The 26,969-nt window shown below is 46.2% G+C and overlaps 2 protein-coding genes across 12 annotated transcripts in view; one reads left to right on the forward strand and one right to left on the reverse strand.

The window, feature by feature from the left end:
* cntln (centlein, centrosomal protein) overlaps window positions 1-26,969 on the forward strand; it is a 226,198-nt gene that overhangs the window by 94,141 nt on the left and 105,088 nt on the right. The window lies entirely within an intron of this gene.
* The window catches only part of bnc2 (basonuclin zinc finger protein 2), a 106,756-nt gene that overhangs the window by 35,986 nt on the left and 43,801 nt on the right, over window positions 1-26,969 (reverse strand). The window lies entirely within an intron of this gene.

The raw sequence follows: 26,969 nt of genomic DNA on the forward strand, positions 1-26,969 counted from the left end.
CACAGTGTCCATATTGGAACCAGGTGACAAAGAACACAAGACGCAGAAAGAAAAGCTTTGTAGTTGGAGTGCAGTCATAACATACGAGGAAGCACAGAAGGAAATGCTAAAGCTAATTGCTGCTTCGTTTTTATTTCCGCTTGACTTTTTTGCGATAGCGCCGAGATTGATATTGATGGATTTATATTTTTGGACGGATCCAAATTAGGATTGTTTGGCCTTGGCGTTGGAGTTCCGTGCACCGCTTTGATTAGAATCTGACTGTAAATAGCAATGCGGTGCGAACTAAACAAATACAGATGAAATTCTGTGACGGATGAAAACGATAGCAGTGTAGGGGGTGGGGGGGCAGCTTGTCCATTCAATCCCCAGCGTGCAAAAAGGCCTGTCGCCCCCGTCAGTTCTGCTTTGGAGCCCAAAGCGGCTGCCAGTCGTTGAGGCAGAGGTCCCCTGTCCTGTGTGCAGCTGCGCATCTGGGCTCTGACACGGGCCACGACGGGCCAGAGCTATGCTAATGGCAACCAAATGGGCCGTGAGTCCCCGGTGGATTGGCAAGGGAGATGGATGCATGTGTTTTTGTGTATTCATGTGCACTCCTTCCTTCCTTCCTTCCTTCACTTGGAGGCCCATACATGGAAGCAACCAGTTTGCTCGGCACACTTTTAACTAACGAGCTCTGACAAACTATGAGTCATGTGTCACTACGTATCATAGGAATATTTAGCTGTCTAACAATAATTGTTACTAAAGCGGGTACACGCATAGCAATGATCGGGTCGAATTTGAGCGATTCTGCTCTCATCTGATCCGAGTCGGCAAAGAGCTGATCATCTCTGAAAGAAACGATGATCCTGTGATCCCAATCAGCTCAAAAACTGATTCTAATTGAAAAGGTGTGGTCAGTGAAACATGAAAAGTTGACATAACAAAGGCACAGAAAAAAAAATCATTTTTTGAAAAACAATTACATTTTTATTTTTAAATAATTAAAAATATATTTTTTAAATTATTTTTTCAAAATAGGACCCTGAAAAAAAATCTTCTTTATTAAATCGCAATATAGACAGGATGCAATTAGATTATTTTTCAAAACATTTCAGCCTTAATAGAAAAACAGCCGCCTCCGTCGGTTGATTTCTATTTGTATTGCCATTGACCCTGACTGCTGTCAATCCAACTATCTATTCCCAAACAAAGGCAGATAATCACACATCAGCCATATCGCTTGTTTACATTTTACCCAGAAGACATTTAGCAAACTCCAGCTAGGAAGTTTTCCAATTTCGCAACATACTTAAATGCAATAAGACAATATGAGTCAAAGGAACACGCACACACATAGTATGAGTCAAAGGATTATTCGTGACCAACACGCACACACACAGTTCCAGTGTGATTGCGACAGGAGGTCACCATCGCTAAAACTCGTCACAGTCGCCTGCAGGGTGCGATTACAAACTCGCACACTCCCACATTCCTGCTAGTGCAAACACGCACACACACACATAAACACAACACACACAAGAATTCCTCCCCGAGTCAGCATGCGGCATCTTGAAGCGGCAGATTTGCTTTCAAAGTATTCACGTACAAAAAAAGGCAACGAAAACAACGCAAACATCTTTAAGCTCATTTACCTCCGCCAGCATCGTGTTCAGGTGTGAGGCCAGCGTCGACTTTCCATGTTTTACAACAATCCCAAAGAAAGTGATGAAGGGAAGATAGGAGGGAGGGAAGGTGAGGCCCAACCAGTGGCTACATGGCGGCTGGCTCCGCGACAAAAAACACTCTGTCACTCCCAAAAAGCAAGTGTGTGCGTGTCTGCTCAGTGTGTGTAAGGGAGACGGTGCGCAAAAAGGAAAAGTCCATCTGGGTGTTTTTTTTTTTTTTTATCAGCCTTACAAAGTTCACAAGATAGAGGAGCGGCTAGACACCGTTCCCGAGTCATGCTAATATCGTGCTAACGTATGACCTAGCTTACGAGCTAACGTGCCGATAAACAAATCATTCAAAAGGTTAGCGGTTATTGGCGATGGAAAAAATTGTGACGAAGGCCAGATGGTGAGAATCGTCAATTCTCCGCTTCCGCTTACTTTCCCCACTCTGGTCAATTGCGTGTTAACGTTTCACCGCATCCTAAAGCCGCCTTGCTAATGAATGTCGTGCCTTTTTGCGCGGGCCGCCTTGTAAAGTGTTCGCAGCTGTGACGCTTTGCCTCGCCTTGGCAGTGGCATTGACTCGGGGTGGGAGGAACGGTGGTCGGCGAGGGAGGGGGGGGGGTACACATGTGAGTGCAGCTGGGCCAGGGGAGGATGGGAGGAAGAGGACGAGCGAGGTGATGGTATGAAGGGATGAAGAGGAGTTGGCAAGAAAAAAAAAAAAAAGACCACAAGTCTCCGTGTTTCCAGCTGCTTTTCTCAGGGGCTCGGTTTCCTACCCCCCTCCTCTTTCTCGCTTGTTTTTTCTTTTTTTTCTTCACAAGGCCCTTCAGGTCCCAGGTTGCTTGAAGAATCACAAACACACACACACACAGTCGCACTTGCAGCCTACCCCTTGCACGCCTCACTTTGGGCCATCTTTGTTTAGACAGGGCTCAGGAGTTCCAGAAAAGCTCTCTCAGATGTGCTGAAGTAAGGGGAAAAACAAAACAAACTGACCCTCACTCACACACACACACTCCAAATGTACCAACAAGTACTTTGCACTCGCACATGTGACACACACACACACACACGTAAGAGCCAGAATTACATTTTTAACCGCAAAAATCACCCAAAAAAGGGGCACGGAGGTAGGCCTATTTTATTTTTTTATTTTTTACAGGGTGTTGCTTAGTCGCTGTGTGTGTATGCGTGTGTGTGTGTCCCGATGGCTGGATCACAGCGGCGCGGCGGGCCCGGAGCATACCTCGACATGTGTTACCTCTTTGTAATATTGACTTTGTTATAGCTAGACGAGTGGGAGAGTCGGGCCAGGGAGCGGGGGCCTTGCAGTAGTGGGGCCCCCCGAGTTGGTTCGCCTGAAAACAAATACCTGAACGAACTGTGAAAATAGAAAACACAGAACCACAATGGCTTGCCATAAAAAAAAAAAAGAGAAGGGACGGAATCAGATAAACTATAAAATTCTCACTCCCCCGACATGACCTTTTTATTGTCGCTCGGATTGCGTCGGAAGTACGCTGTTTACGCATTGTTTTCAATTTTTTATTTTTGGAGATGAATCGTTTATACAACAACCACGTTCTCGAAACTTCAGCATTTTTTAAAAAATATTTTGGGTTTTATGGATTTTTGTGAATCCTTTATCAGCATTTTTTTAAGAACATTTTGGGTTTGCAGATTTTTGGAAGTGTTTTGTTTTGAATGACTGATTGGATGTTTATAAACCAATTGACTAGTTTGCTGCCTTAAGCGCACAAGTCGACATCAGCTAGTCCGTTAAATATGACAATTAGCAGGTTCATTGACTGCCAATCCACATATTTTGTCACTAAATCAATAAAGAGCGGTTCAAAATGAGGAAAAGGACTCGAATGAATCCGGACATGAAGCGAGAGCAGGCACGTTGTGTTTATTTGCAGAAATAAAAGATTGATTATCATCTTCGTGGCGGTCCCGCGAGTGCAACTCCCATCTCGTCTCCACGCCCGTGACTTTTGCTTACGCCTTTGAATAATAAAGGCGAGCCATTTGAATATTCCCTCTGTATTTAAAAAGGGGGGGAAGAAAAATATGTTGTGTGTTTTTTTTTTTTTAACACGATGCGGCGATATTAGGCTTGCTAATTGGGCTCTTTGGACCTTCCCAATAGAAAGGCGAAATTAATTACTTATGTCGACAAAATGTCAGACACGTCGATCTAATAAGTACATCTGTTTGCAAGCCGCCTTGTGGCTTTACTCCCTTTCGTGTGTGTTTGTGTGTGTGTGTGTGTGTGTCCACTCGAGTTGTGTCTAATGAAAGAGACACTCACACAAAGCTTTGACGTCCTCCTTGAGCTCTTCTAATATTCAAGCCGGCTTCTCGCGCTAATCAGCCACTACGGCATCGAAAGCGACTCGTGTGTGTGTGTGTGTGTTTTGCCATGCAAGCTCATTTTTTATGCTCAAACATGCCACTTTGTAATTATTTGCATGCCAGCTCGTGTTTGCGTGTCTGTCACGTGTTTGGGGGGGATTGGGGGGGGGCAGCCTTTTCCTTCGCTTTTGGCTCTTTCTCAATAAAAAGCCGTCTCAGCCCTTTTTTTTATATTTTTATCAAGTGCGACGAAAACGTCGACTTGCACAAGATGATGACGAGCCCTTGAAGTGGAAATTAGACTTGGCTAAGTGTAAGTCAGCAAAGTCTGAAGACCACCAGACTTTATAGTCACACATCAGACTTAACCAAAATTTACACAGTATGGTTAAAGGGGCCAAATTATTATTTTTTTCCCTTCCTCCCAGCCTCAAAAATATTCTGTACAATCCAACCGGACACACTATTAGGTACAAGTACTGAATCAGAAAATCTGTTTTAATGTTCAGTCTTGATTGACACTCTCGGAGGCATTCATTTAACGATATGTTTTTGTATTGCGGTAGCAGTTTGCAGTCAGGCTGCACGGTGACCTCGTGCATAAGAGTGTTTTCCTGCAATTCATGAAAAGGTTCATGATTTGAATTTCAGCTGTGGCCTTCCTGGATGTCAGGTTACTTCATTGATGAGTGTAAACTGTCCATAGGTGTGAATGGGGCTATCGAGGCTATTATTGTTATTCGAAAAAATAAAAATAAAATACAGAAACAAAATAATGATGTGATTAAGGAGATGGATGAATGGATTTTTAATAATGGAATAAAAAATAAATAAATGCAAAAATAATTCACTACATCTTACAATTATAATAATAAACTAATAATATTATTTTTTATTTACATGGCACTTGACAAATACTGTATATTTAAAACACTAATACTAAAACTCGGAAAAAAAAGAAATATTTTTGAAAAAGATTACCGCTATCTCAGTGGGTCAAAATATCGGAAGTGGCTTTCAACTCCAAGCAGAGTAATCAACTCTCTGACGCTGTCAATGAAAACACGCAGGCATGATTTACCTTCCTGCATGTAGCGTGCACGCTACTGGGGCGCCGCCCCCGAGGGTCCCGGCCCCGCCGCAGGGCGGCGAGCGACAGCTTGCGCAGTGATGCTCCAGCGATAGGCATCATCGGCCTCACTGCAGACTAATTGGTCCGCCGCTCCTCTGAGTGGCCTCGCTAATTAATTAGAAAGGCAGCCGAGCTGAAATTTTTAATCAGGACTTCGCCAGCAAAAGCGAGGTGCGGGGGAGGAGAAATTTGAGGGGGTGGGGTAGGTGAGGGGGGGGGTTCTGCGACACGCATCACCTCATCATCCTGTGTAATCCACCTGACACTGATCCCCCACGTCGTTCTGTGAAGTGTCGCGTGTTTAGATACTCGCATGATCTGGCGGCGTGATAAGAGAGACGATTACGTTTTTAATCACGGAGAAGCGGAAATAGCCCAATCGTCAAAGTATAGGATGATCAACCGTCAAAATCAATCATAGTTGTCCAAGAATTTTAAACATTATGCCAAATACTGTTGCTGACACATCAATTCTTTTCTGACAGAATTTGGTGTAGCAAGGCTAATTTAAAAACAGTCACGCAATCTTACTGTAAGAATTATACGCTTCTTAGGAAAACAGTCGCTCGGTTTCAAGTAGCTGTGAGTGACAGGAGTTCGGGATCTGTTTGCGGAATTATGACTAACATGCTAAAATGATCAGCTAGACGCACGGCTGTCTGTCGATTATTCAAAAGCTTACCACATGTAGCCATAGCAAGCTAACCTCATGCTAACAGATTTCTTTTTGTCAAAGAAAACCAAGTCACCTGTAAGTTATCGATTCCAAAGTATATCACGTTGCGTAATAGTTGACAAAAACGTGGTAGAGAATTCATAAACTGTTATAACAAGCAACACCTCTCCATTGTTCCGCTCCAATCAACCCGCTCGTCTTATCGTCCAAAACAAACACACGCCGCCATTTTTTATGGCTTTGTTTCACAGGTCGTTAGGCAAAAGGAGGAAGATTAGTTTTCCAGACGGCCGCATTATTATTGTAAGGTTATGACGATCATCTTCATTAGGGTTGTGGTCGCTGGCGTGGGGAAGAAGGGTAACGAAACTAGGCGACGTATTCATGTAACGTATGCTTTAGAAGCCATTTCCGGCTTTGAAGGTCTACTCCAAAGAATCACTGGGGTCGCTTCTCCGCCTCGACTTATTTGATGGGCATGAAAGAAAAGCTAATGAAGCAGCGGCGCCGCTCCCGGGCCGGGTCCTCGCAAGACAGCTTTGCTGTGCAGCTGCACATATGCTCCCGAGGCAGGAAGATACGCGCCCTGTCGCCGGGCTAATTAGCATGTGTTAGCTGGTGAGAGAGCGCCAGAGAGCGAGAGGGGCGGCCTTGTGTGATGTGTACTGAAGTGGAGTAAAACACTGGGGCAAGGACTGCGCTAATGGCCCATTTCCTCCCAGCGGGGGCCCCCCTCCCTGACGCCTGCGCACGCGCTGGCATCGGGGCAGCCACGGGGCGCCCGCCGGGCTGCCAAGGCGCCAGCGGGGGCAAAGGTACGCCAAAGACCGGCTCGGTTATCGTCGTTTTAACACACCGCGCTGAGCTTTGTCACGTAACGGCGGGTGACAGCGACACGCTAATGCATGCTAATGCGTTCACCGGCCTGTTAAAAGCAAGGCAAGTAGCAAAAGTAGGCCAGCTTTTACACACAGTACATTAAATTGAAAATTGTCAATAATTAAAGTCACAAATACATTTTATTCTAAGAATGAGTAAAAAAAAAAAAGGATTTTCCCCCAAAGCTAAAATTCCTGTGGAAATTTCCAGATATTTACTCCGGGAAATTTTCGGCTCTTTGGTAAAGCGACTTGCGCGAGTGGATTATTTACAGGAGTGCCGGCAGCTTGCTTGGCACTCAGTTAGCAAGCGGCGAGTGTATCTCTGTCAGCGCGAGTAAACAAACAGTGGCGACATGCTTTAGACAGAGCAAATGGCGCCGCCGCGCACACACAAACACACGGAGACGCATGCACAGGGGACAGTGGGTGGAAAAAGAAGATGAGACATGGGGGGGGGGCATCCATATTTATGGGGGCTTTCTAGCGTTTGTCCCCAGGCCAAATTGTGTGACTACACTCAGCTAATGTCAGAGCAGCACTTAAAGCAGCATGTCAGGGCCAGCGGGGAATACACGGGGATGGAACACACTTTTTTTTTTTTTTTTACAAACAAAAAGACGCTTTTGTGTTGTTTGCTTGGACAATCCTTCGGTGACGCCAACAGACACATTGTAACTGAGTTTTTTTTTTGTTTTTTTTTGGGCCTTCTAGATGTCGTCAGTGTGACGTTACGGCTGTGAGGCAATGAATGAGAAAAAATACAGTAATTTATTTTTCGTAAAAATCCTGGATTATTTTTTGCTGTATGATTTTATAAGATAATTGAGCCATGTTGGCATGGAGATGTTCATCTATGCTAGTCTGGAGTGGCCTAATTGACTTTGGTCACCTGTTGTCGTGTCGATCAAGTGTCGCTTTGGTCCCTCCTCGGGCGGCCCCCCGATGAGACGAGTGGTGCGACGAAGCTCTTTTTAGAGTCGACTGTCACGGTCTCAATTGGCGCTAAACGGTTTTGCCGGCGCAATTACACGTCCACGGGGACGATGGAGGCTTAGTTTGCCACCGAGCGCCTCGGATTTGACGACGCGGGTTCCACCATCCATATATGAGCAGTTGGGGAAGAAGCCACTTTGCAATCGAGGCGAGACCACCACCTTCGCTCGCACATCATTAGGCGTGACCGTATTTGGGCGCAAAGTATGTCAGTGTGGTGTAAAATTAGAACCCCCCCCCAAAAAAAAATCCACTGTACTTAAGTCCCTCCCCCTTTCCTTTCTTCCAGTGCCAAATGCTAATAAGGCGGCTAATTCTATTAGGACTTTTTCCAAATCTAAAAAAAAGAGAGTGAATGGAGAAGGGGCAAAAAAAATAAAAATCTCCTGGAAGGGGCTTACAAGAGAGCCGAGTTGTTAGCAAAAGACTCTGATCCGAGGCTGGCGACTACATCGAGGTCTCTGAAGTGTCTGTCACCCTGATCCGACCAGGCGAGAGCGCTTTGTAGCTGCAGGTGACAGCCATTTTCTTTTTTGTTGTCAAATCCTGCACCAGCCTCGACATGAAAAAGCTCCCCTTCCGTGGCCTTCCTTCCTTCCTTCCTCTCCGTAGGCCTCAAAGGCTTAGATAGCGAGCAAACGAGGCGCCGGCTTTCACTCGCCCGCCGCCACCTGCTGCCTCCCGACTCTGGTTTCTAGATCTGAGTATGCTCTCAGGAGGAAAATACAAGTCAAGCCATTGTCATTTCAAACGGCCCCCGATAAGCAGACACCGAGCTGCCCACTGACAACTCTGGGGAACTGGCCTTGGCTTTGACTGTTAGCTCCTCTCTTGCTCACTTCCTCAGTCTTTCTTCCTCTCAAACGCTTGTTTGTCTCCTCACTTCTGGTACAGGAGGGGGGGGGGGCAAAAAGGAAGAGGAGCCAAGGTCGGCTTTCTCCGCATGACAGTTCCCTGCCTCTCGACAAGGCGGGAAATCAATACTTTTGTCGCGCTGGGCTCTGTGGAACGGCAACACTGTCCAGACGCATCCTTGAACGACAATCGTGTTCTGAGAGAGCCGCGAAAAGTCTTCAACATAAGTCAGGTGATCCATTTTAAGTAAATTTCAGTCAAAGTTGAGCTTCTGACAATTTTCCCCTGAATTTAATTGTCTGTCTTAGAAGAATAGCAGAAAAACCCTCAAGGATTCTGTTTTTTTGGGGTTTTAGATCAACGAAATGTTGTTAATATTCCTCCACTGTAGGCTTGTGAATCTCTTTGAGACTCTTTAGTGAATTATCTTGATACCAAATCAGCCGGAATAACCAAATGAGAACAAGCGCAATTGAAAACAAATGAATGTAAATTTGGCTAAAAGGATTTCGCAAATGTGGGCGATGCTAATTGCCTGCGAGTAGAAGCCACTCTTTGGCACCGAGCTGAGCCGGGGGGCCGCTCGTTTTGAAGACGGCGCTAAAGCCTAATATACTTTTTTTTTCCGCCGGGCAGATGGACGCCACGAGAAGGAAAGCGCGTGCGGTCGTTCGTCCCATACCCATTGTTAAGCCGGCGTGCACGAGGCCAATTACCACTGGCGTCCTTCAGCAGTCAAAGCGACTAAAACTGCTTCCGCCCCTTCGGAAGGGGGGAGGGGGGGGGGGGCACAATCGACCGACGTCCCCTCGTCCCTCTGCGGGATGCGCTGAGCGTGTGCAGGCGGATCTCCATCGACATTATCTCCCTCGCTTGCCTCGCTTCAGCCGGCGTCAGGAAAAGGCATCAAATGAAACAGCCACTTTAATGAATTAGATATTGAGCTGTTCATTAAAAAAAATCAAAGTCAGCAGGCCAGACACGATGTGGAGTGTAACCCGGGGATGAACGGTTCTTGTTTAGCGGGCTCATAAAGCCCCCCCTCACTCCCCCTTACGATCTGATGACTTTACCGAATGTTGGCCAGAAATGTTTCATGTTCACGAATTAGGTGACTCGGCTGTATTTTTCCTGGCCGGTTGCACTTTAGCGGGGCGACTTCTTGACGTTACACGGAGAGTGGAAGAGTAACGCGATACGTGCGCGCAGGAAGATATCTGTTTTGCTTGGACGGACCTGCCGGTCGGGCCTAAAATCCCGCGAGCCGCTCCCACGACTTTGGCCTCAGGAAGCCTTCTGACAGACGAGAACGATTCGAATCAAATCAAATGGACGGACGGCAATCAGACGGTGGAAGGCAAACAAAGCGGGATGAAACGATTTGTGGTTTATCAATGAGGAATGGAATTTGGTTGCCACGTCTTGAGGTGTCTTGGCAGCACTGGCGGAGCTAGAGGATGGGCTTGCGGGGGCACTGCCCCCCCCCCCCCCCCCCCCCAGGTCAGCTCGTTGACATTTGGATATTTTTCGGGTTTTTTTTTTCCTCCCTTCTGTTTTCCATAAAGAACAGATAATGAATGTTTATCAGCATTTTCTGAAATTTTTTTTGGGTTATAAATAAAATAAATAGCCTTGGCTCTCCATGCCCCCGAGGATAAAAATCCAATTCCAACAGGGCGTTTACATGAGCTCAAATCTGCTCGCCTGCTTATTTTGCTTTGTTGAAACATTTTAGCTCATATTTCGGTTCCTCAACCAAAAGAATGTGTTCAAATGCCCACTCCAGTATTGACAAGACTGAGACAAAATTCCACAAGCCCAACATCCTCCCTGCCATCACTCAAGATTACTTTTGCCAAAAAAAAAAAAAAACAAAAGCAGCCAAAAAGAGGGGACCACATGAGCATTGCACATCTGTACACATCTGTACAGTGTCAGCCGCCTGCCTGGCTTGCCAGTGATCAAATAACGAAAAACCAGCACAGCGGAAATAAGTCGTCTGGAGCCCGGGATGGAAAAAGCCCACTTGTCGTCTCCTGAGGAAGAACGAGGAAATCTCAAACAAGAACCCAAAACCCACTCTTGAGCGTCATTTGTTACAAAGCGCTGAGCCTCGTCGCGAAAAGGCGGCCATTTTTTTTATTTTTTTTTTAGCCAGGACACGCAGGGTGACCCTTTGCGGATTTTCACCCCAGCCGCCTCCCACCGTGTAGCTCTGCTCGCATCCCAGAAGCCTCCGGGGTCGGAATGGCGGCGTGCCAGTAGCTGTTGCTGTTGTTGGCAGCCGCTATCCTCCGTGGCCTCACTACTTACTTGTGTTCGGGCATAACATGATACACGCAAAAAAAGGCCGAGCGGAGTGCAGCGGCACGCACGTACACAAATGGCGTGCCGTGCCGTTCCGTGCGTGCGCGCGCGAGCCTCAACACACGTAATTATGCACAAAATCACTCGGCTCGCCACTCATCCAGAGACGAGCCGCGGCCTCAAAGGAAACAAGGCGGGTTAAAAAAGCCCCGGCGTATCCTTGACGGCTTCATCTGGTTCCAGTTTGGTGCAGATGCTCGGCTTTTTATTGCAACGCTTCTTGTGTTTCATGGCAGATTTAGTTGGCGCTTTCGCCGATGGTTGCTCCAATGGTGGCACGGCTCCTTGTAAACTGCCGCCTGACCACTTTGTTAGCCTGACCCGTTGAAACACAAAAAACACCCGCATTGTCGACGCGTGAGTCTGTGTGTGTGTGTGTGTGTGTGTGTTTGCGCGTGTGTGTGTGGAGTGACCCAGCGTTAATGCCTTGACCAGGTAATTGTCCTGTTTGCCGATGTTGGACGTGCATGTAAAGGCAACTTCCACGCAAAGCCATTATTGTGTTTGACGCAAATTTCAGGAAACGATTCTCTGTATTGGACCTGAGTGTTTGAAAAGCTACACAAAGTAATCATTTTTAAAAAAAAATATATATATACACAGGTGCCCACTGGCCCCTCCCCCAAACTCACAGAGGACCACTTCTATAAGAATGAACAAGGATGCTGATTTCAACAAGACAAAGAATGAGGAGGTATAATGTGTGCAATAATATCAGGAAATTTGCTACTTGCTAGCTTTTTTGAAATCAAATGAAGCATTCGTGATTGCACGTTATTTAACGCCAAAAGGTAAAGATAGAAATTTAAGAGGCAGCTTTTACCCTTAATCCAAATACTCCACACGCATATGTCACCACTGTGTGTGTATTTGATTTGTGGCACTTAACTGCTTTGTTGATGGCTTAAATGATTTCATCACTATCAACGACAACGACGGCGGCCACCCTCCCGCGTCGCTCTGCCAGATTGCTCGGGGACTCGCATCGAAAGTCATTCCGACTGTTACTTTGAATCGTACGGCCGAGATCTGTAGCGACCTGATTTTTTATTTATTTTTTTTCTCATCCTTCTGCAAAACCTCACTTGATAGTTGTGGAGATGGCATTAGCGTTCGGATGTTAGTGTAGCTTTTATCGAGCGCTGTTACAAAAAAAGGATTCCCACCTTAATGACATCATCGTCACAAACTCTCCCCCCCCTCGCCATTTATTGCAGCCCAATCACAGGCGGATGTTTCCACTGTGTGACCTGGCGCTTATTTACATCCCGATGACTAATCAACATGTGTTTTCACTGCGCAGGTACTCCGGTGTCAGCCATTTGGACTTAATACAATAACTGATTGCCTTTAATCACAGCCAAATGTGACTTTATTTTTTTTTTGCTCATAAGTAACACTGAATCACTTCCACATACCTGAAAGTCAAAGAATATTGATTTTACAAGGCTCATTAAGAAAGTCACTTTGAGAGTGAACTTGAGCGTTAGACACTATGCGTGTGTGTTTTTAGATGTTTGCATGCACGCTTATAATTTTCCCAGAGCCTCATTGATTCCGACGCTCCCCGAGAAACAAGAGGGAGGATTATGCGCTCGCAGATATTAGGCCATTCATTTCTCAAGCTTACATTGTGAAAATATTGACGCTTCCCAGACGCGCCCGACGAGATCCTCACCGTTCCGGTCGTCGGCCTTGGAGAAATAAATTTACGCCGCATTGATATGCTATCGATTCGATCGTTGCGGGGAGGGATTTCACAAGTAAGCTAATGTATTGGATTTTAATTTCATTATTTAAGTCCCCAATTAATAGGAGTATTCTAGTTTTGGGATGAAAGTCTATTTCGGAATCCATTTTGCCCAGCTAAGCTACTTTAAAAATCCCCCGTCTTACACTTAGCTTAGCCTGTTAGCATCTAGCTAACAGTTAAGCAGCTCCACGCAACTCTGAGAGATACTTTGTCCCGACAATGATAAAACAAGACAGACTAGCAGGAGTGTGATTTATAGATTTAACCCCCAGGTGATGCGCTGCCCCCTATTGGCTTGGAATGCGGTTATAAATCTGGTGTCGTGAACTCATTCCTTGCCAGGTGTGTCGCTTTATCTTTTTCATATGGGAGGGGAAAGCAGGATCTAAAAAAAAGGGCTTGTATTGATTGAGTTCATCGCTGCATAAACATGAGTGGGATTGAAAACACACACACATTGATACACAATAAGATAGCACGTAGCGGACATGGGCTAGGTAGGCAGAACAAAAGAAGCGGGTGAGAGTGCAAAGGTTGTCACACATTAGTCGCCGAAGACGGAGGGTGGAGGAAGGTGGTGGAGGGTGTCAGTGGGGGGGGGGTTGTGTAGGGGATTTTGCGTTCCAGCCCTCTCACATCTGTTATTCGTTTGTCCCGAGCTGGGAGGAAAATAGCAGGAAGCGTTCTGGCGGTGGCGCAAGATGAAAAGACAAGAAAATTGAATAAAAAAACATGTGTCGCACATACGCCGCCGCTGATTGGACGCGTCCCGCAGAATTATGTACCCTCCGGGGGGGGTCCTTGCCAGCTTGCACAAACACACACACAAGGCCGCAAGATTCCTCTCATTCATAAAAAGAGCTTGGCACACTTTCCAAATGGCTTCACATCATGCTGTTATGTCCATCCAAACCTCGAGAATAAAGTTGAATAAACCAGGAGAATAAAAATTTAAGAAGGTCCCGAACAGTTTTATAACCACATCAGTGCTAATTTCCCTTAGCCAATCTATGAAGTTTCACATTGTAAACTAGCATTAAGCTACCGTACTTTGCTTCATGACATAGTTTGATTGTACGTTTGTGTAAACAACTTGAAGCAAGCATGCTGGGCATCTAATTCTGAGATTTTCCTTATGGTAAACACGGTTGGACAGGTAAGAAGCATGTCCTGCTGTCCAACAGTTTAATTAGTACTTCACATGGAGTGTGACCAATAAATTGGCTCATTTAGCATCGTTGACATACGTAATGGCGCTGGATTAAGACAGCATGTGTATGTACAAGCTTTACTTTTGACCATGCGTGTGCTGTGCCCGCATGTTTAATTCCACTTCAGCTTGGCTTTGAGGTAAAAGCAAACAGTGCTATAATTACCGGAAACACCTGCTTTAATTTTTCATGGAAATCTACCCAGCGTCTGCGTGTCTGTGTGTCTTCATATATATTCAGAAGAATATTTGTTGCAAATAATGTTCAGGTCTAATTTCACCTTTGCAGTCTCTCATTTCGGGAGACATCAAATTGTTGTTGTCGTCCCCCCCCCAACCCCCCCCGCCCTCTTTGTTTACTTTTGAACAAACACACCTTTGAAATATTTATAGTCGCCTGTTACTGGGCCAAGGAGACAAAGGCCTATTAAAAATGAGCAACATGCCATTTCCATTCTTATTTGGTAGTTCATTATCATATTAGTTTGCATTCAAGCCCACAAGGTTCTGGCTTTGTCATTAGCTTCGCTAGCTACCTAGCTAGGTATATCGTCGTATTCCACATATTTATGTGCCGAAATCGATTGTGTTGTTTGACAGTACGCGGGGCCATTACTTTTTTGCGAAGATCAGGATTAAGGTTGTAAAACAAGAATATTGTTAAGATTATTTTTACCCGCCGCATCTTGAATTTGGGGAAGCCCGATGGGTCAGTGATCCAAGAGATTAGGCAGATGGGGCAACGCAGTGAAAAAAAGATGCTTGATGGAGGTCTATGCTCTACAGAAAAGCATAGTTCCACTTTATTGGATCAACTCTTGCCGTGTCAGCATCATGAGCGACAAGAACATACGCACTCGACGGCGATATGCTAACACGCTATAAGCTCCTGACAGATCCACACGTTTTGTGTGTGTGTGTGGATACTTGGAGCTTCTCACATGCTTTGCTGCTCTTTGATATGCGCCACTCATTAAAAATAGATGGTGAGCAATCATTACAGGCTTCGGAATTAATCTAATTAGCCCGGCGCGCTAGTTCTCTCTCCGGCTCTGCAAACAGAGAAGCCACCCGGCCCTCGGCGGCCGCAAGCGCTACCTCGCTACCGCTGTGTACTTGTCTCGGCTAAGGAGGTCCGGGGTAGGGGAGGGTTGAGATAATCCGCCTTGATTTATTAATACGCGCAAACAAGATTTAGCTCCTCAAAGCAAACAAATGATGGTGAGAGGAACAAGAGGATGGCGGGTGGGGGACAAAGAGCAACATGGAGGGAAAGCGAGCAGGCGGAGATGAATTATTTAAGCCATTGTGGACTTGATATGCATTGAAAAGTGCAGCTACTTAAAGCCCACGGGGGAGTGGGGGGGTTCTTTTCTCTCTCGGCACAATCGTGGAAAATACCTTAATTGATTTGGCGTTTTGGATAAACCCAAACAGTGTGAGGAAGGAAGGCCCCTTTTGATATGAAATGACTAACCCCTTTCGAACTCACAGGGAGAAAAAAAAAAAATCTTGCGTGTCACACGGCTAAATCTGTAAAGCCCTTTTCCGTCGTCACTTTGGCTCAAAGGGCTTCTGGGTATTTTACATTACGAAGTGCAAACTGCCCTTTTTATGTTCACTGCTACGTGCTGCCAGGACGTTTTGTCTCACAAGCTTTCACAGCTCCTCATTCAGCACAGTTTGCAGATGCTCGGTGATGCGCGAGTGGAACGGATAAAAAAAACAAAACAAAAAAAACGCGTTCATGAAAGCATGTGTGAGTTGAACGCTTAAAAATTCTCGTCAGGAGACAATTTCAGAATTGTCTCGCCCCTCGTTGCTCGGAAAGCAAAAGCTACTCTGCGAAACAGGGAAAAAGTGTATTTCTTGGATTCGGCCCGCGCTCCAATTACACGGACATTCTTGGCACGGCTCATTGCGCGCGGCTAACACGGTACGTACCCTAGCCAAAGAACTTTTTGGGACACTTATCAGAACTTGTGACACTGAACTATTTGCAAAACACACAGAAAAAGGTTTGTTTTCTTGGCAGGCTCTTCGGAGCGTGTCTTTGTTCCTCCTCTCCCTCGCACTCCTCACTTGCGGACGGGAGGTGAAGGAATGAGGGAGGCAGAGTGGTAACACGCGGTACCATGAGGAGCTCGAGGCTGGCTCGCCCTCCCCCCCCCCCCCTCCCTCACCGGGCGAGCGCTCAACCGGCCGGCACACACGTGCAAAACGCAATCGAATAATATGATTAAACGTTATTTTCAAATCATGCCAACAATTTGGCGTGTGGCGCATCAAAAATGAGTTTGTCGATTTTTTTTTTTTTTTTTTTTTTCTTAATTTGTTTGTGCTTCAATTCATCTTTAATATCGTTTGTGAGACCCAAATGACTCATTTATGGATTTAAATATTCATTTTCATCTTTGTTATATCAAGCAGGGTTTTTTTTTTTTCCAAGGGTTTGCGGCGCATAGAAAAATCTGGTGGCTTCTGGTTTGTGTACTCACACACACATACTACACACAAACAAACACACACACGCCTTGTCTCACTTCCTTCCTCACTCGCTGTCGGCGCGGCACGCTCTGCATGCATCCCGTCATATCTCCTCCAGCGCTTAATCGTCCCAACTCGCGACGTCTCTTCCTGCCACCGGCCGCAGTTTAGAGGAAGTGAAATCCTCCTAAGTGACTTGTCACTACGTATCAGCCTCAGGCCGAGGCGGCGGAGGCACCCTCCACCCCTGTGCTCTCTCCTTCCTTCAATCCCTCCATCCCACTTTCTGCCTTCCTCTTGCAGAGATTCCCCACTTCTGCTTTCTCTCCATGTTGTGTCTTGCCCCCCCACCACCTACCCCCATTACCACTGCGGTCACTCTCTCTACTCACCCCCCCCCCTTTTTTTTCTTTCTGTCTATCGTCAAGTCACAGTCACAACATCACAAGCTGCTCTCCGCTCACTCCTTGTTCCCCCGACTCGACTGGAAAGCAGGCGATGAGTGACTTTAGAAAGGTACACACGCAGTCGCCATACGTACAGTAGGGCTTAAGCCTCGGTGACCTTCGAGCTGACCTTAAAATGTCACAACTCGGTGATGCATGCGTCACTCTTTCAGTAAGTCATGTCCAAAATTCCCTTCATGTACCTGTAGCCCCGCCCCCTCCCCCCCTTTCTTCATTGCTTAATCTACTTCATCTTTCAAGACTTTCGATGAAGACGCTGGCTAAGTGAAGCAAAAAAGCTGAGGTGGGGAAAATAAAAAGGGCGATATGTCATTAGCCAGCCAGCGGATTGCGTGTTTGTTTTGGTCAGCGCCAGGCGTGTTTGCTGACGTTCCCTTAGCCAGAACGAACGCTTTATGGAGCGTTTCATTAGAGCCGCCAACAGATCAGGCAGCCATCAATCTATCATCCCTTCACCAATCATGTGCGGCCGGGGGCTGGACTTAAGCGAGGTCAGGAGGGGGATCCAGTTGTCTGGCAGAGATGGACACTCGGCTGGGAAAAGGAGGGGGGGGTCACTCACTCATCACTTGGATGTCGTCCGAGTGTGTGTATGTGTGCGGTTGTGTGTGCGTGTCTGCGCGAGACCAATAAAGGGTCAGGCTTTGGTCACCAGATGGTAAATGTTTGGGCTGGACCACAGCAAGTAAGTAAGCAGGGGGACAGTCATTACTCCCCTTGAATCTTTCTTTTCTGCCTCACACAGTCCATCATAGCCAACACGCAAGCAGAATGTGAGCGATAGCTGATAACGGAGCAGACGTTAGCAAAAGCTCGGTCTTGACTCCAACGCGGCAGAGCGGTGAATCTCACTTCTGGACCTTGCGTAATCTTTTCTTGTTAAATAATGTTGAATTTTTTTTTTTTTTGCACGCACATCCGTGTCCATTGACAGCACCAATTTAGCATTTTCAATAAATAGATCGATAAATCATTTAAAAAAAATGAATCAATAAAGTTCGTTTTGCTAACGCTCTTCTTCTTACATATTCTCCAAACAAAACAGATCGTTTAGTCATTCAACAGCGCTCAATTGCACTTGTTAACGACAGCTCTCGTTACTATGACAACTGGGCGGAGTTAGCAGGTTACCTGTTGAAAAATATTATTTTCACTCATGGAGGCAGCACTTCACACTAATGGTCCAATTTGTCCTGAAACCACTTCCATTCAGGTACTGAACCGGACTGTTCTTGCTGGCACGGTATTTGATCTGGTTGAGGTTTACATAACGAGAACTGCGCAGGAACTTGTCACCGTGTGTGGCCTTACAATGTGCAGGCGGCTCGGAATATAAGCCCTTCGCTTTTCATGCGCTTATTAAAAAGCAATCCCCCTTCGCTACACACGCATAGTGCTTCCCAAATCAGCGACATAACAATGTCGGCTGGCCCGTGTTACGCGCGGGGGCCGCCGAAGGGAGCAGCTGGACCCGGAAAAAGGGGGATTTGGTCCAGGACAACCCAGGGGAGAGGGCGTTTTTTTTTTTTCACTCGACAAATCAAGACATGAGCGATGGACAAGATGGTGAAAATAGAGATGAAAAGTCAGTAAAAAGCAGAGTGGGGAGGGAGGAAAAAAAAAAAGTAGTACCGGCAGCCGCGACGCCAATTCAGCACTTTAACAAATCGATGCCCCTTGAGGAGCACCGTCGGCACCCTCGCAAAGTGTGTGTGTGTGTTGATGGTGTCTGTGTGAGGTCGCAAGTCCACATTAAGGCCCGATAATGTGTTAATTTATAACTCCAGCAGCCCGCAAGCCGGCCCTTATCCATCTGTGTCAGCCGCTAGGCCCGGCGTATTCATCATCCCGAGCCCAGAAATGAGCGCTCCGCTGAGATTAAGCCACTCGCTGGCGCAATTTCTCCTTTCTTTCTTTATCTATCTATTCCGTCCTTCCACGCCACCGCTGCCGTTTTCGCTGCTCTCGGGTCAGGGTGATCAATTAAGCCCTGTCAGAGGCCACTAGCGCCACCACCCTGCAGACATCACTATGTTAGCCCCCCCCCCCCCCCCCCCCCCCCCTTTCCTCCGCCCCCACTCCACTGCATGGGTGGCTCCGATCATGACGATCGCCGGCTGAATTGACTTTTATGAACTCGTACTGTGTTATTGACATAACAGATTGTGGCGCGAAACAATGCAAACGTGTGTGCAAAAATGGGCTTCGTTTAAAAGGGGCCCCCTGACGTGCATAAATCTGCGACGCACAGCTCCGTCTGTCATAACACGTCTGGAGTTGTAATTACCTCCACCAAAGATATTTTCAGGGCGGTTTGGTCGCTTGGATTTTTTGACAGTAAAGCGGGGGGACACACTTTTTGGACTTTCATCATTGGAACTCATACGTTGGACCGGGTCAGCCGGTGAATAAAGAAAATGAGAATTTCACATGGCTTTCAAGATAATGCATCAAAAATGAAAGTTTGGAAATGCTTGAAAAGATACAACCTTATTAAAGTTGTCGCAAGTCCAAATTTAAATCGAAATGTTTCAAAAACCGGACCCAATGTGAGAAAAAAAATTCAAAATAGCCTCAAAATTGCCAAAATTTGTTTTGAGGAAGAAAAAAAATATTCAAAATTGCCAAAATGTGTTTTGACCAGCATTATGTCATCCAAATTTGGATTGTTAGCCCATTTCGTGATATAATTTTTTTTTTAAATAGCCTCAAAATTGCCAAAATGTGTTTCGCCCAGCATTATGTCATCCAAATTTGGATTGTTAGCCCATTTCCTGGTCTAGTCTTTGAAAAGCCGCTGCAGAATTTCCTGGCGTGTGCCCGTCACGGCGAGTGTTTGTCGGCTTTGTGCAGGTGGCTCGAAGCGAGCGGCAGCACGGCTCTAATAGCACACAAGGGGGAGGAAGTGATCAATACTCACACTCTCAATTCAATTTCACCGCATCACCATCAGTGCACACAAACACGGCCGAGCGTGTCCGCGTAAGCAGACTCGATGCGAGATAGCATTGCCGGGGGGGCTGGGGGGGGTGCACATGTCGACTGTTCATTTTTCTACACGTCCGAGGCGGAAAACGGCGGCGGTCACAAGGAGTGAGACGAGAGAAAGACAAGCTGGGAATTCTACCTTTTAAAGTGTGCAGCAGTCATCAGGAGCGGAGAAAGGGAATCTGCCCATTAAGACTAAGTGGATATCTATTAGATCACCGAGGTAAAGGAGGTGGACATTTACCATCAGTGCAACGCACAAACAAGCCGGCTCGGACCCCGGAGTGTTTTATTAGACTCGGACAACTTTCTTGAAAAACTTCATGAAGGCTAGTGGTTGGCCGCTCAGTCAATTTGACATCCAAAACTTCAGATGCGGCCTTGTGACATTTTTTAACTCCAGGCCTGACATGCATATTCAGCACGTTTTTTTGTGTGTCTCCTTTGGGAGCCGTGTGTGGAAGACATGTGTGCCTGGAACGTCACCTCGCTAAGAGTGAAGGCCATTAAAAGACCATCATGAGTCACCGCCCAGTCCTGTGAGATCAAACAAACCCTTTGGCCTCTTTCTCTGTCTCGCTCTCCGCTGCCCTTACTTCTTCACCAACTAACTCCCCCCCCTCCCCAAACACACACACACACTTGTGCTTATCACTGCGGTACAGTTAATCCTTCCTCCTCCCCGCCATCGTTGGTCCCTCTAGGGGTGGTGGGGGGGCTCCGCCGAAGGCTAACAAGGAGGGGGCACGTTTGCCACTTATGCTTGCGACACATAATATGGAACACTGCAGGGAAATGGTGGGCGGCTTGTACAGAAAGGAGCGGGGGTGGGGCTAAATTAACACTTGACATTCAATACGGTCAGGTCCTTAATTGGCCGGGGCCTTCCTGAGAAGGCAATTTTCTATTCCCCAAACTGAGCCATGTGCCTGTGTCATCTGTGTGTGCGTGCGTGTGTGTGCAAGTATGTGCTTGAGACGACAGACACACACACACACACACACACGATAGTCGCTGTCAAAGTCCGAAGCAATCGTAGCTCGGGTCAGGGTCATCAAGCTCCGCAGAAGTTCCGATAAGAATCCGAAATTTTCACGTCATGATGTCAATGCGCAAAGCCGCGGCGGCCGACGTGACCATCGCTGCCTGAAAGCGACAAGCAAATAGCCGTCATGCCTGTGATGTGCCAAATTGCCATGAAGGCAGTGTGAAAGGGGCTTAAGGGTGTTTGCATAAATCTACCAGGGTGCCCCCCCCCCCATCCCTGACTCTAATGAGGCCAAATGAATTAGCCCGACCCCTCCCATTGCCACTTTCCCCCCCCCCCCTCCTTGCTTCTGGTGTACACGTGCACACCTCAATGTTGAACCACTTTCAACCACTTCCTGTTCCTATTTTTCTTTTTTTTCCAGCCTGCCTCCGACTCACCCTTGCACTTCCCCGCAGCTCGACTTACACTTGATGTTATTACAGCTTTCAACCTGAGAGGTATTAGGCTTCCTTGAACAGATCTGACAGCATTTACAACACGGGGGCGAGTCGACGCCTCTAATCGCCTCTGTGACTTCAGCCTATTACCAATTGATTCCCCTAACAGACCCCCCCCGACCCCTCCCTCGCTTTCTCGCCCGTGTCATAATGCGCTTTTGCACGTTCTTAAGTGTCATTCCGCTGCGGAAAGCCGGCGGTTGTTTTGCCGGCCATTCTTATCGATGTCAGCGCTTTAAATCACAGGCCAAACGTTGATCTTTAGCCTCCTGGCCTCCTTTCAAGCCGCGGCAAATTTACGAGGCCCCGGCAGAGGAGCGAAATACCTGACCAGAAGTCGCCTTTGTTTTTGTTTTTTTGTGGGTTTTTTTACAAAGCCTCATCAACAAGCAAAGTGTTTTTCTTGTTGATGTTTTTGGGGAAGGAAAAACATATCAAATAGATTAAAAGGCATGAAATATTAAAAAGCTAGTCGGGGTCGCGCTCGTCACGAGCTGCGGCCGTCCACTTTACCGCTGAGTGTTTCCCGACAATGGAAGAGGCAGGTCGGGCCATTTACTGAGAAAACATCAACAGCCAAGTGTGTGTGTGTGTGTGTGTGTGTGTGTGTGTGTGTGTGTGTGTGTGTGTGTGTGTGTGTGTGTGTGTGTGTGTGTGTGTGTGTGTGTGTGTGTGTGTGTGTGTGTGTGTGTGTGTGTGTGTGTGTGTGTGTGTGTGTGTGTGTGTGTGTGTGTGTGCGCGAACAAAACACCTTCGCCTTCCTTCTAACACACAAACAAAATTTCCCATTTAGAACCAGACAAGATTTTTCACTTTGCCCCGTTGTTCCGTCGCACAATGAATGTCACGAAACGAGCGGGTGGGGGTCCACCGGTGCCCCCCCACTCCCCCCCCCACCTATCTGAGGGAGACATGTGACAACACATGTGGCCCACACACACAAAACCCCAAAAAAGTCACCCGGCTCGGAAAACACGAGCCGCGGGACGCCGACGCGGCCGCATTTAACAGCGGCCATTAAACCTTATTAATCCAGCAGCGCAAACAAATGCTTACACGTGTTGTAACAAAACCAAAAAGTAGCTAATGAGACGCCATGTGTGCCCAAAAAAAAAAAACTAGTTTGTGCATAAAGGTTATCTTCACCCTTTGGGAGGGAATAGTCCGTTCATGTGTGTGTTGGCAACGTGCCGACCACGGCCTGTACCACTAGCCTCCCTTCTCCAGAACCTCCCTTCCCCCAAAAAAAAAAAATCCTCTTTGAGCCTCTCCATTGCAAGTTTTAAAAAAATCAGGAGAAAGAAAGCGACGTGACCAAAAGAAAAAAAGTTCCATTTTGATAATTCACGTGTAAAAAGCAGCAACGGAACACACGGTTGCAAAAATGGCCGTCATTACCCCCACGACCGTAAACACGCGTCATAATGATGATGATTTTGAACGATAATAATAATAATAGCGATCCAGCCCGAGTGCTTTTATTTTTTTTTCTCTTCGACAATAGCGGTGGCATTAGTCACACGGACAACAAGACAAATGAAAGCTTCTCTGCCTTGAGAGCTCTCTTGCCACTGCTGATGGGGCAAATTGGTAGACAGCAGACAGGGACGGGGGAGGGGGTTCTCTAAGACACACAAAATAATCAGAAAAAAAAAAAGAGAGCAAACGATTTGCCCGTCGCACTGGCACCGCTCCAGAGGAGAACAAAAAAAAAAAAAAATCAGTAGTTGAGGAATAACAGGAAAAGGGAGAAGCCGGCGTGAAAGTCGGGCCCGGCCGGGTTCCTGTCACTTAGCGCGGGTCACGAGCCGTGTCACCTTCGTCTCAGACGTGCGCTCACGCCGACGCGGGAACGTTTCCTCTCGAAAAAATAGCCCCCCCCCCCCCCAACCCCTCCCATCCCCGGTCGCGGAGTGCATGTTGACCTGCTGGCACTGTACACGCAAACTCACACATACCTCCGTACGTGTGTGTGTGTGTGTGAGTGTGTGTGTGTGTGTGTGTGTGTGTGTGTGTGTGTGTGTGTGTGTGTGTGTGTGTGTGTGTGTGTGTGTGTGTGTGTGTGTGTGTGTGTGTGTGTGTGTGTGAGGCTCATTAGACCGCAGCAGGGTGGTGACATCCTGAGCGACACACACACACACACACACACACACACACTTTCTCCTCACATGGGCGACTTGTTTCGCCGCAGGAAACTAGCCAAAAGCGACACAGGCCTTCGAATAGCAACTCTGAGTTACAAATACAATTCTGATGAATCCCTTTAAAGGTATGTGAAAAGCGAATTCTTTAACATTGCGACGTGAAAAAATGCATAACGTTAGCTAACCCGACGTCGTACGAAAGAACAAGTGGCCATATTCTCTTCGGTATTTAACACGAGGAAAAATATTGACCATTTGTCGCCATTGAGTGTTCAATCAAAGAAGTAAAGATGATAAATATTCATTGAGAGCACTTGTGTAATTCGGTGACAGAGACTCTCCACACTTGGCTTGAGCGACAGCTCCGTGTGAATGTAAATATAATGAAGCGTTATGATCTGATCTGATTGTATTTATTGTTTCGTACAGCTTGGCGGTAGCTCACCGCAACTTGCGACATTGTAGCATTTAAAAAAAAAATCTAATACAGATGAGACTTTGCTGTCCATTCCTTGGCCCCAATTCATTCATTTTATAGCCTTTCCGCGTCGTTTACCAAATTGCGTTTGTGGTTGACGTGTTTTGTCAACATGGCTGTTTCCAGATGGCGGGCCTTAAAAAAAAAAAAAAATCGGGCTGAATCGTAATGCCGCAAGTGATCCGAACCATGCCTTGGGTTTTGGCAATAATATATGACAATCCACATCCCTAAAATTCCTTACCAGGCTTATCTGCGATGACCCGGATTAGCGAACTGGATGTCAACGTAAGGTTCGGAGTTGAGGTTTCCTGACTCAAAAGCTAAAAAAAAAAAAAAAAACACGCTGGATTGTTTCGGGATGCCAACACAAACTGATATTTATGTCCGGACGATTGAAGGATGCATTTGAACTCGGCCATTCCCTTCCCGATCCCCGATAAAAAGCGCCTTAGGAAAAAGCCTGAAAAACAATCAAGCCACAAATAAAATAGAACACACATGTTAAACATGCCATTAAATGTGTGTGTCAGCGCTCTGGCAACAATAACACAAACCCAGCCGCCGCCGTTGCCGCACTAATGGACCACCATTTTTTTCTTTTTTTTTTTTAAACACCATTTCAAGGCCACTGTTTAACTGCATATAAAGCGTCGATTGAGCCTCTCTTTTGTTAAGATTGAGCCGGATAGAGGAAAGGATGACAGTGATAGACAGAAGAAGAAGAAGGAGGAGCGCCGATAGACAGAAGAAGAAAGTCAGCAAAGGGAGGGAAAGCGGTTTTTCTTGCAAAAAAATCTCCGCTTTCACCTCGCCGCTCTCCTCCAGCCAAGGCCGGCCAAGAGACACTTCACCTCGCACCCGCACACACATGGAGTCCCGGCCAACACACACACACACACACACACACACACACACACACTCGACCATAAACTCCTCGTGCACGCTCGCCTCGACCGTACACACCCACTCCAGCAACTGGCACAAGAGTATTTAGCCACCCACTCAGAAAAAGAAATGGCAACACACACAAACTGGGTGTCAGGGTACTCACACACACACACAGTTGTCGACACACACTTGACACCAGATACGTATGGACATCCCATATGCTCGTCGTGTTCAACGACCCATCAAAGTCAGATATGGAAATAATAACACGCACGCACGCAATCAGTGTGGATCATTCTGCACATTAAATCTCTGCCGCTCAGTGGCGAGGATGCATATGCAACACACACACACATATTGTGAGTGTATCAATGTGTTAATCGTCACATTATCACTTCCTGAGCTGCTCCAACGAGATTAATGTTATCGTCTCGAAGGCATTTCCGAGATAGGGGAGACGTGACATTGTGTAGAGAGGATGAAATTTGACCTGATTGTTTTAAAATAAATTGACACATGAAAAAATTGTGGTTGATTTTCTAATGAAGATGTAAAAAGGAGAAAGAATTTTTAAAAAAGCATTTCCAAACTCAAGGATTAGACTGACTGTACAAATAAGAATGATTTAAAAATGTATCGATGATTGTTATGGAGGAATTCGCCGTTGTATTCATCAGACTGATTTTTTTGCTTTCCACGATATTCCTTTAATAAAAAGCACATTTTTATTTGTAAATAACATGGCAACCAGCATTAAAATTAAAACTGAAAATGCTTTTCTGAGATTTTTCACCGACAATTACAACACACTATTTTTAATTCCAAATCAGCTGTATAAAACTATATTAATTGATCATTTTGCACTCCAGATTATATTTTTATTACCCCCTTAACTATTGATTTTTCTGTGAATGATTTTTGCATTTCAAACTGCTATATCTTAATGATATTAAATGCAGAAATTAACACGCGAGGTTCTGCTTGGGGGGGGGGGGGGGGGGGGGGGGAAGCGGGGTTGCTATTTGAGTCATAAAGTGGGGGAAGAGGGCGTGGGCGGGTTGAAACAGTACCTCGTCCAGGTCTTGGCCCATAGTCGACCTGTCGCACTTGATAGGAAGCCGCGTTACAGCACTCTTGCAAGGAGAGAAGGGGAGACGCTTTTTAGAGATAAAGCGTGCACGCGCAACACACACACACGCGCAAGAGCGTGTTTTCTTTTTACGGTGGTGCTTACATTGCGGCAGAGCAGAGGCGGCCTGCGGCTTTGCGCAAAAGCGCAGCAGCGCGATCCTTAATGGAGTCAAATAAATAGATAAATAAATTGACTAAAAAAGAAAAAAATAGGCGCTTGGTTGTAAACTTTGCGAGGGTCGATTTTTTTGTAACCATTTAACGACCGCGGCAAGGGAAAATAATCGATCCTCTTCATTTAAATGTTTGTCTTTGCCTTCTTTCCTCCGTCAAATAATTATTTCCTGTGTTTTATTAAACGTATTTTTTTTTTTTTTGCCTCTTCTGAATGCATTCGAAGCCGATTTATTGATTCCAGTCACGCTGTTGACTTCTTAACGAGACTCTTGTGCGGTCTTTTTTTTAGAGACGTCAACATGTTTACATTTTCTTTCAAGCATAAATAACGACTGTCAATTTAAATGGACATAAATTAAAGCCCTTAAAAGAAATGTTCTCGTTCTCACCTCTCAGGGAAAAAAAGCATCAATAACGTTCCAAAATATATGTTTTATTCCTTTTAAAATAATTCCAATAAAGAAGCTGTTTAAAAATGTAGAGTTAAAGTTTGCTCATCTTTTTGTACACCCTACTCATTTTTGCCACGAATAAATTTCCTCAAATAATAATTGTCGTTTGTTCAAATTGTTTTTTCTTCCACACGCTTGATGCAAACGACACATTTTCTCCTCTTTTGAATGTAATCGCAATTTATTTAAAATGCCATTTCCCTCAAAATTCCACACAGCATCTCTTAAAAAAAATCTCTTATAAAAAAAATGATTTAAGGCCTTTGTGGACATCCAAAACGCATCATTCTCTCCCCCAGGCTTTTTTTTTTCTTTTTCCCCCCCCAACATATTTGTCAACAGGCGGCCACGGCACCCTAGGGTGCTGCCCCACACGAAGT

The sequence above is a fragment of the Syngnathus leptorhynchus genome, chromosome 5 (genome assembly GCF_054491065.1).
Source record: "Syngnathus leptorhynchus isolate UIUO chromosome 5, UIUO_Slep, whole genome shotgun sequence".
Lineage (NCBI taxonomy): Eukaryota > Metazoa > Chordata > Actinopteri > Syngnathiformes > Syngnathidae > Syngnathus > Syngnathus leptorhynchus.